Source organism: Astatotilapia calliptera, chromosome 23, assembly GCF_964374335.1.
Source record: "Astatotilapia calliptera chromosome 23, fAstCal68.1, whole genome shotgun sequence".
Taxonomy (NCBI): Eukaryota; Metazoa; Chordata; class Actinopteri; order Cichliformes; family Cichlidae; genus Astatotilapia; species Astatotilapia calliptera.
Window position 1 is genome coordinate 48,661,574 of NC_137443.1, and position 10,873 is coordinate 48,672,446.

General features: G+C 41.7%; 1 long non-coding RNA gene across 1 annotated transcript; it reads right to left on the minus strand.

The window, feature by feature from the left end:
* Positions 1–1,859: 1,859 nt before the first annotated feature.
* On the minus strand, positions 1,860–8,050 carry LOC113015894 (uncharacterized). The gene is made up of 4 exons (XR_003271176.2): positions 7,670–8,050; positions 2,878–3,007; positions 2,367–2,457; positions 1,860–2,286 (listed from the first exon to the last, which is right to left on the minus strand). It is a non-coding gene; the product is annotated as an uncharacterized LOC113015894 (long non-coding RNA).
* Between the last annotated feature and the right edge of the window lie 2,823 nt (positions 8,051–10,873).

Genomic DNA, 10,873 nt, shown 5'->3' on the forward strand with positions numbered 1-10,873 from the left:
GAGTTGGCTGTGTGTGAGATGCGCATGATAAATTCAGTGACTGCAGCTCATTTTTCCTCCTCTTTTACTAACTCGGTCCTCTATGATGCTAATCCCAGTCCGGAACTATCAGTTGAGGAGCTAGCTAACCTTTTTAACTCAACATGCTCCAGCATCCTTGACTCTGTTGCTCCACTAAGGACTAAACGCACCAAATCTTCATGTCAACCTTGGCTGAATGAAACCAGCCGCGCTCTCAGACGTGAATGTTGACGTGCATAGAGAAAAAAGACAAGCTCCAGGTGTCTTTGTGCATCCTGCATGACTGCGTAACAAAATATCAGAAAACTGTTAAAGCTGCAAAATCTGCTTTCCTGTCCGGTGTAATTTCTACTAACTGTCTTTTTAAAAATTTTTATTCTGTGATTAACCCCCGTGCCATTGTTCCTATGGAGGCTTCCTTTGCACTTTGTGAAAACTTTATGAATCACTTCATTGAAAAAATCTCAACTCTTCATGTCATTAGGCCTAGTATTTTATTTTTATTAAAAACTTCATTGTCATCAGAATGTGTATCAGCTGTTTTCAAACATGCTGTTGTGCAACCCATTAGAAAAATCTGGATCCAAATGTTCTTTCTAACTTCAGGCCAATTTCTAAACTGTCTTTTATGTCCAACATTTTGGAAAAAGTTGTTTTCAAGCAACCTCAGACCTTTTTAGACACACATGGCATTTGTGAAGTGTTTCAGTCTGGGTTTAAATCTCGTCACAGTACTGATACTGCGCTTTTACGAGTTTTTAATGATCATCTTTTAACCATCAACTCAGGTTGCTCTGTTGCTTTAGTCCTTTTAGATTTGACTGCCGCCTTTGACACAGTTGATCACAACATTCTTTTATCGAGACTTGAACACGTTGGTCTAAAAGGCACGGTTTTATCATGGTTTAAATCCTATTTATCAGAGAGGTCTTTCTCTGTTAAAATTGGGCAATACTCCTCTTCCTCCGCCCCGATGTGTCGTGGTGTGCCACAGGGGTCTGTTTGGGTCCAACTCTGTTCTCCTTATACATGCTGCCTTTGGGATCTATTTTTAGGAAATACAACATTCCCTTTCATTGTTATGCTGATGACATCCAAATTTACTTGGCCTTGAAACAGGATGTCTCTGTCCCACTGGAGCCTTTGCTTAACTGTTGACATGATGTTAAAGACTGGTTAACACAGCATTTTCTTAAACTACGTGAAAATAAGACTGAAGTTATGGTTTTTGGAACTCGTGCCCCTTTGAACAAGTTCACTGATACCTTCGGTCCTCTTGCTTTTCATCTTTCTCACGCTGTAAGGAAGTGTGAGAAACACTAATTCAAGCCTTCATCACCTTTAGACTGGACTACTGCAATTCTCTCTATTTGGGTGTTCAACACCCATCTCTTCATCGCTTGCATTTAGTCCAAAGTGCTGCTGCACGTCTTTCAACAAGTGTTAGACTGTATGAACACATCACTCCAGTTTTAGTAAATTTACACTGGCTCCCTGTAAAATATCGTATTGATTTTAAGATTCTTTTACTTACTTTTAAAGTTCTAAAAAAATATGGCGCCGAGTTATTTAAATAAACTCAACATGTACGACCCCAAAAGAGCACTGAGATCATCTAGCCAGATGCTCTTAGCACAACCAAGGTCTCGATTGAAGCATAGAGGAGATCAGGCCTTCGCAGTAGCAGCACCCAGACTCTGGGATAATCTTCCAGAGGAGATTCGTACTTCGGAGTCTATTCAGTCTTTTAAATCACGTCTTAAAACTCCCTTTTTGACTTTGGCTTTTAATTTGAGTTCAGTATGAGTACCATCAGGCCATTTTATGTTTTTTTGTTAATTCATTGTCTTCTTGTTTATCTGTATTTGTTTCTAATGTATATATATTTATTTCTCTATTGTTTTCTCTTGTTTTTAACCGATTGTGAAGCACTTTGGTCTGTTGTTTTTAAATGTGTTATGCAAATAAATTTTGAATTTGAATATTTAAGTCCTCAGTGTCACGGTTCACTGGGGACTCAAAGGTGGGACTCTGATACTTTCAATCAACACAGTAGAATTTATTTGATGCTTCACCAGGTGTTTGTACAACAGTGCAGGGCACGGTGCTATATACAATAGTGTCAGGGGCTCCGGGAAATCCAAGGTGGGGAAGACCGGGAAAAACACTCTTGCTCCTCTTCGTTCACACACTGCTCACCGCCAGCCGCTCTCCACTCCCTCACAAAAAATCCTCTTGGGAAACACATGGACAGGTCTAGGGAATCTATACACAAGAATAAGCATGTTGACACTCGGGCACAGAATCAACAAGAGCTATGAATTGATCTTTAGAGCCGGGGCTACATTGATGCGAGTCATACAACGATCCAGCGATGAGTAGCTTTCCTTCCTAAGCTTAAGTAATGGCAGGGATAGGGAGGCGCAGATGTTCACTCTCCACAGGTGTGTGGGCCGAGGGCAGGAACCCACAATGAGAGAGAGAGAGAGGGAGAGAAACAATAACACTGGTGATTCAGCTTCCTGCTGATCCACCGTGACACTCACCAAAGATCTAGAAATGATTCATCTTGAAACTCTCACTCCCACTAGGGAGTGGTGTTCAGTAGCTTTACAAAAACATGATAAAGTGTTTTGTTTGTCCCCACAGTCTCAAAATCCCCCTCCTCTGGGGTATTTAGAGACAGTAGGATATCTTCCTCATCCTGCCACTAGCAGGAGAGACCACAGTCATGTTCTTCATCCCATTGACCAGATACTCTACGATCTTCAACAAATCCTCTAAGAACTCCAGACCTCCACAGACCTCCTCCACTACTTTCTCCAGCAGTTGGTTAGACTTGATTTTAAGACTTACTTGATCAGAGATGTACGTCTTCATAAGATGACCTAGCGTCATGCAGCCAACTTGTGTCATCCTCAGGCTGCCAAAAGAAAGAACTTGAGGAATGAGAAACTGGGGCTCCTTAAAAGCCACATCCTGCAATCTAAAAAATATTCATTGTGTTTGTCAGTAGAACTTAACAAAAAAGCATTTTTCTGCTAAAAAAACAGTAAGTTGTCTACATGTACACGTTTCAGTGAGTTGACTAATCGATGTTAAAAGTCAGTGCAACACAAAAATTAAAAAACAGCTCCTTAACCTAAATGTTTGAGTATATTGAATAAAATGCTTTTGTCATCAATCAACAACAGAAAATATTAAGTTTGTGTAACATGTAAAAATGAGTTTCAACATCCTTCCTGTTTGAATTGAGACCATTCAGACAGCAGAGGGCAACCCCGTAGCATATGTTCGTATCGTGCGCAACAGTTTCTGGATTCTTGTGGCCTCGTGGGAGAAGAGGTGTGTTTGCCCTCGACTGTGTTCGGTGAGTTAGGTAAGTACTGAATTCTAAATAGATGAATTACAAGTTGTATTTGTACACTTTAAAATGTCATCTTTAAAAAAACTGAAATTTGATGGTTTTAATTGTAATTGTTGTTGGGGTTTTTTTTAAGTTTAGCTAGCCGTTTCTTTTAGCTAGCAAACGTTCCTCACAAATAAAAGAGTACAGATACAATTAAAATATGTCACTTGTCCGGGTACATTTGGTTAGCTGATAGACCATGTAGCAGAGCATGTTCAATTTGAACCCGTATATGTTCAAATTAACCGGTCAGTAGCTGCCTGCATTCTTATCATGGTGTCAGAGTAAATTCGTGTTTCCACAAGATGGTCTTGGGTGAGGTAACTAATTACTGACAGAGTAAAATGTGGTGAATTTATCCCTGACTAAAAGTATTTCTATCAATTGTGTTGATGTTCTAAGCTCGACTGGGAAGTGTGCCTGACGTTAAAGATGGTTGACCTGGCAAAAAAAACAAAAACAATATTGTGTGTGTGTGTGTGTGTGTGTGTGTGTGTGTGTGTGTGTGTGTGTGTGTGTGTGTGTGTGTGTGTGTGTGTGTGCATACGACTTGCATTTGCTTTCTGTAATTGTAAGCATAATGTAAAGTGTGGGATTGTGGCATGTCCACAGTGGTATTTAAATAGTTTAAAATAAATTTCTCTTACACATTCGGATTTGACACCTTACTACAAGTTTAAACTGCAGTCTGTAGATGTAAATTTTAAAATTCAATTTTGTTCAGTCTTTATGATTCATCTTTTTCAGTGTAGTGTAGTAGTAGTGTTGTTGTAGTGTTTTAGAGAAGGTTTTATACTTAAAATAGCTTGTTAACTCAAAAGCTTCAATAATTCTTTGCATTACAAAAGGTTGCAGTAAATTTCAAAATGCATTGGACTTGCAAAATTTGCAAGTTTGAAACATCAAGAAGGAATGAGCTCTTAAAGCATTACAGGCTTAAACATAGCCATGGTGGACTGTTTATACCTTGCCTGTACTGGGATTGTTACTGCTCATTTGAACATGTGCTTCTCATAGGAACCGAAAACACACTCCTCACTCATTGGATGACTTCGAGCCTGAGCTGATACAGAGGTGTGTCAGTCGTTTGAATGCAGGAGATGATCCTCTTGAGGAACATAATGAAAATCCATCGTGTGAAGATGTAGCAAATGCAGAGGATGAAGAAATTGGGGAATTGCCTAATTTAATTGAGAAACATTTAGCCCACCTACTACTAAAACTGGAAAGTATATATAATGTACCTCGCAGGTGTATTGATGAATTAGTTGTTACAGTTACAGTTATAGTTCATGTCATTCTCTGATTCAGGTCCTATTCATCAAAAGCACAATTGTGCTGTTGATGAAATTTAGGTTACATTTACTTTTACTCACCTTATCCTACTGCTAGCAAAGTGGGCATTTAAAGCAGGCCAGTGTGTAACAGTTTAAATTGAAGTTACAAAGATTAAGTCTTTAATTCTTTTAAAAACATATTTAAAATCAATATTTAGCACAATGCAAGTCACATAAATGTAATAGTTCTGACTTTTCACCTAATAAACTGTAAGTTTAAGTTTTGTTTTGCTTTTTTTATTCTCCAGAGTTCGGTGGAAATGAAGAGAGAGGTCGCAATCCGTTGCCTGAAGGTGTATCTGAAAGAGAAGGAAGAGGATCTCTTCAGAGAACAGCTGGTAGGTGAATCTCGCATTCTTTTGTGTTTTATTTTTAAACGGCACATAAAATGCTGACATGTTTCCATTTAAACTACCTACTTGCCAGGATGGTGAACAACAGTTCCCAGAAGAAGTGGTAAAGATTGTAGTCACCAGACGAGCAGCAGTGTCTCTCCCAGCTGTCGCTAAAATTGTGATTGAAGGAACAGCTGTCCTGGAAGACCTTGATGTGCCCAGAGCGTGTGCCTTAATGATGGGGCTTATATACGCTCTCAGTCTGAGCTACCCCAAACAAGTAAAGAACACTCTAGAGGTATTCCAGAAGGTATTTCTGGAACTTGATGGGCTTAAAGCCAGTCCACAGGTAATGTCTTTTATGTTTTTGTATGCAGTCCTAGATGAGTGTAGTTTTGAGAAAGTTTGTAATACATATAACCTTAGCTTTGGATTAAAATGTTTTGTCATTTCCTTGATTCTGTGACAAGTTGAACAAGTTGATACCAATTTAAGTTAATGTTAATGTACATGAAGTACTTTTTTTTTTGCTTAGTCATTTATAATTAAAAGGCTGCTGTAACATTTCATTTATGTTGTATTGACACAGAAGTGTATTACTTTGAAAATATTTTGTAATAAAATAATCAATTGGAATAAGTGAAATGGGTTTGTGTGATTTTAGAAAAGTTACTATAGAAACCTAAACTAATTGGCATGGATAATGGTGAGTAGGGTGTATGTAAAAAAGTTAGTTGGTGTAACTCAACTAATATAATTTCTCAACTTAATTTTACCAGAAATTGTAAATTAATATTAGGTTGCACAAACTTAATTGTGCTTTTGGAGGTCAAAGGTAAATCATGTTGGTTTGTTAAACAAGTTGAGTTAGCCGAACCTAAAAATTACTTGCTGAATTTACTTAATAATATGCAAAATTTGTAACTTAAAAAGCTGAGTGGAAATTGTTGCCTTAATTTTTTAAGTTGAGCCAACAAAATATTTTTTAGAGGGTGTGTGTCACCCCAGGTTTTTGTGAAACCTTAATACCTGCCATGCCTGTAAAACAGACTGGTAAAGAAAGAGTCAGAAAACTTAAATCTATGGACCGAGGCTGGAACAGGAAAGGTGTTTATCATATTGCTGGTGACTCCTCCACCGGCTCAGCCACAGGCTCAGGTGGCCTTTTGACTGCCTTGTGAGGTATAAGTAGCCCACTTCAAAACATTTCATTGTGTCCATGCTTGAATCACTCATCCAAGTGACTTCTTCAGACTTCTTCTGAAGAAGTCACTTGGATGAGTGATGAAACATTTCTCCCACTGAAACTGCTTCGTCCAGATGAACAGAATCAACTTTTGGAGATTCACTCTGAAGGAAACTTCTAGTGTCTGTAATGAAGTTTAAAAAGTTTAAAATCTGCCTCCTGTAAGACTGAACATGTTTCTATTTTTCATCTACATCTACAACCCAGACCCACAGTTCAAAAGTCACTCACCAGCTTCCCAAAATGCTACAGCTCCCACTCCAGTGCCTCAAATACGACCCCCACAACACCCCACCGCTGCTCAGCCACTCGCCATCATCACTCAGGCCACTCATACACACACTCTACTCAGATCATGTCCATTAGACTACTTCCAAAGACTTTGCAGCCAGTTCTTCTAATGTGTGTCTTTCTCTTGTTTGTTAGTTTTTGTTCCTGCTGTCTGATATTTATGTTTTATACCTGCAGAGTTGGTGTGGAGCACCCACAATTCCTTTGTATATGTACAATGGCAATAAAGAGCTATTCTATTCTAGTTTAGCCACAGATCACTTCTCTCTTAAAAATACCACCATGACCCAGTTCGTTCTGGAAGTGTGGGACGGATTAGCATGTCCTACATCTCTCACACCTTACAGAACAGCCTCTACTGAATCTATAGTGTCCGGATGAAACTGTAATCCAAGCTTCAAAGAAAGGGATGGACAGAGGATGGCATTCCCTCTTCCAGTCCACGAAAAAATACCAACACCACACAAAAAAAAAGCACTAACAGCAACATACACAATTATTCAAAATAATCAATCACCAAACTCCAGTATGCACCAAAGAGAGAGTGACACAGAAAGAGTTCAAACACCTGGGATCAGCCATTCAAAGCAACACGCAGTGGACAAGAAAGGCAGAAAGCAGTTTGGTATGGAAAAGATGGAGCAGCGCATCAAAAATGACAGGGAAGTGGTCTGACACACAGCCATCAGTCATGCTCAGATTATACACTTGAATACTCGATGGTGACACTTGGTCTAAAGAATGGCCCGGCTTCTGAGTAGGTGCATTCGTACATAGAGTTTAATCATTCATTTATCATGGGTTTATCAGGACAGCAAAAAGAGAATATTAAAATCAAAGAGGATTAAAAATGTGCCGAAACGAGCTATCAAAAGCGGATTGACCATGCCCACTGAAGTTGACTGCAGTTCAAAACTGGTAATGTGATCAGTGTTCGACAGACGGGCATTAGTCTTTCTTAAATATTGCTACTATGTACTAAGAAAGTTACAGTCAGCTGAGCAAAGTTCAGCGAGTGACAAGATCTCACCTTCTGCCAGGTCTCCATCACAAGCAGCAAATCCAAATTGCAGCTGAACAAAGTCACTTGGGATAAAACTTTTATTGGATATGGATCCTTATGAAAGCTAACTTGACAGTAAGGGACATATTGTCATGGTTCGCGAGGCGAGCTGTATGGACCCAAGATGTGGCAAAACTGAGGTGAGGAAGCTTTATTGAAGGAGCGTGCACAAACAGCAAAGGCGAGGGTGGCGAAAACCGAACTGAGTAAAACCTAAACTGGAAAAACTAAAACTTAAACAACAAAACCTGAACATGAGTGAGGGTAACTTGCAGGGAGAATTCACAGGAAGACAAAGAGAAAACCGCAGACTGGAAAACACCAAATAACGCATAACCAGCAACAGGCAAGAGAACACACAGGGTTTAAATACACACAGCAGTAATCAGGGGATGGGAGGCAGGAGGGGAACACACCTGAGAGAAATCACAGCTGACGAGGCAGGGCAAACGTAAACCGGACACACTCACAGAAGACAAGAACCTTCAGAATAAAACAGGAACCTAACAGACACAGAGAACCAGACAAGACACTGCACTAAACAGACAGACTCACAAGCAGACACAGTGACACCATGGACAGACAGAGGGAACACAGAGAAGTGGGAGCAGGCAGGCACAAAACAAAACCCTAACCAATGGCAAACCAAAGACATAACAGAATAAACAAGAACACAGAGTAATATAAAGAAACAAAACACTGAGTTGTCAGACTCAGGACCATGACACACATACTGTCATATTGATTCCCACGGTAGAGGGGAAGACTTCTGGGGATTACGCCACCATGCTTCACTGCTGGCCTGTCTGGGGCTTACCCCTGGGAGGAATGCAGAAGTCAGCAGCTAAGCCCATAGGGATGGACTGGAGGAAAGCATACCTGGACACAAGGGAGCACCAGTGGGTGAGTTAAGGCCAGTCAGATCCCTCTTCCTCAACATGAAACAGATAGGCTGATATTGACTGACACACATGCTTTTTCAGCCTAACTGAGATGCCTGAACGCCTCCTGCTACTGGATTATTTTTTCCAGTAAACAGCCCAGGGTCCTCCAGGTGTACTGTAGAGTTGGAACACCACCTTTACTTGGTCTTGGTCTTGTTTTGGTCTTGCTGTCTCGTCAGATCGACATAGTGGTCAGGAGATTTGGAGTAAACAGACACACAACGTAGCATTCGATAATGTGTCATGCACAAAGGCATCAGCTCTGAGAGCCGTGCTTACAGAGCGCTTTGTAGCGAATCAGAAGAATCGACTCCCATTGAGCGAGAGCCGCTCCTCACTTATTCTCCCTTCGCTGCTCAGCTCTCACACAGTGGCTCAGCTACGCTCCAATCCCTTCATATTGTGGCCAATCACATATGAGGATATAGGATAATATCATTATGTGAAAAACGGGTGAGAGACAGTCAAGTGGAGCGTGCGTCTGTCCTCTCTGTAAGTGAGTGAGACAGTAGACAGCGGTGAGGAGGGCTGTGCGAGTGCATCGCAAAAAGACTTTTTCGTCTCGGTCTCTGTTGTGGTCTTGTGTCGACTTTGTCTTGGTCTTGGTTTAGGCGGTCTTGACTACAAGTCTAGTGTACTGAGGAGTAGGGCGCAGACCAGATTCAAGAAACAGTCACTTATAGACTCAGGAGACTTTGGTGATCATAAACTGACAGCTTTCAATTCAATTTAATTCAGTTTTATATCTATAGCACCAAATTACAACAGTTGCCTCAGGGCACTTTTTGTTGTTTTCACAGTATTGTTGACCCTACAACAATACAGAAAAACAGAAAAACAAAACGAAAATCAGATGACCCTCTCTGAGCAAGCTCTTTAGTGACAGTGGGAAGAAAAAAATCCCTTTTAAGAGGAAGAAATCTCTGACAGATCCAGGCTCAGGAAGCACTTGGCGGGGTGAGGTGAGTGAGGTGAGGAAGACAGGACAAAGACATAACAGATAACAATTAATTAATTGGAGAGAGGTGTATAAACACATAGTGAGTGGGAAAAAAGTGAGTGAAGTGAAGCAGAAACACCCAGTGCATCATGGGAATCCCCCAGCAGCCTACGTCTATTGCAGCATAACTAAGGGAGGATTCAGGGTCACCTGGTCCAGCCCTAACTATATGCTTTAGCAAAAGTCCCAACGAGTCCCTGGCGAAGTCTGTGGTCCCCACATGCTTCAAAAGATCCACCATCATCCCTGTGCCCAAGAATAGCAAACCCTCATCCCTGAACGATTACCGGCCAGTTGCACTGACCTCAGTAGTAATGAAGGTGTTTGAGAGGCTGCTGAAGAACATCATCTCCTCCTCCATCCCAGACACCACAGATCCGCTGCAGTTCGCCTACAGATCCAACAGATCCACCGAGGATGCCATCGCCCACGTCCTACACACCACTCTCAGCCACGTGGACAAGAAACAGGGTAACTATGTGCGAATGCTGTTTGTTGATTACAGTTCAGCGTTTAACACAATAGTGCCCTGCAGACTGTTCACAAAGCTGAGGGATCTGGGACTTAACAGCCGTCTGTGTGCATGGGTGTTGGACTTCCTCACTGGCAGAACTCAGGTGGTGAGGGTGGGCAGGTGCTTCTCCAACAGCATCACCATCAACACAGGAGCACCTCAGGGATGTGTCCTCTCACCACTGCTCTACTCCCTCTACACTTCAGACTGTGTGGCCACCCACGGCTCCAACACCATTGTGAAGTTTGCTGACGACACAGTGGTGTTGGGTGCCATCTCCAACAACGATGAGGCGGCCTACATGGATGAAGTGAAGAATCTGGCATCGTGGTGCCAGGACAACCACCTCCAGCTGAACGTCAGCAAGACCAAGGAGCTGGTGGTGGACTTCAGAAGGGGTCAGCACAGAGACTACAAGCCCATTATCATCAATGGAGCTCCAGTGGAGGGTGCAGTCCTTCAAGTATCTTGGTGTCCACATCTCCTCAGACCTGACATGGGCTGCCCACATTCAGGTCCAGACCAAAAAGGCTAGGCAGCGCCTGTATCACCTACGACAACTGAGGAAGTTCAGGGTCTCTCCAAAGATCCTCAGGATTTTCTATACAGGCGCTGTGGAGAGCATCCTCACACAGAACATGACATCGTGGTTTGGGAACAGCTGTGTGAAGGACCAAAAAGCTCTCCAGAGAGTGATCCGTACAGCAGAACGC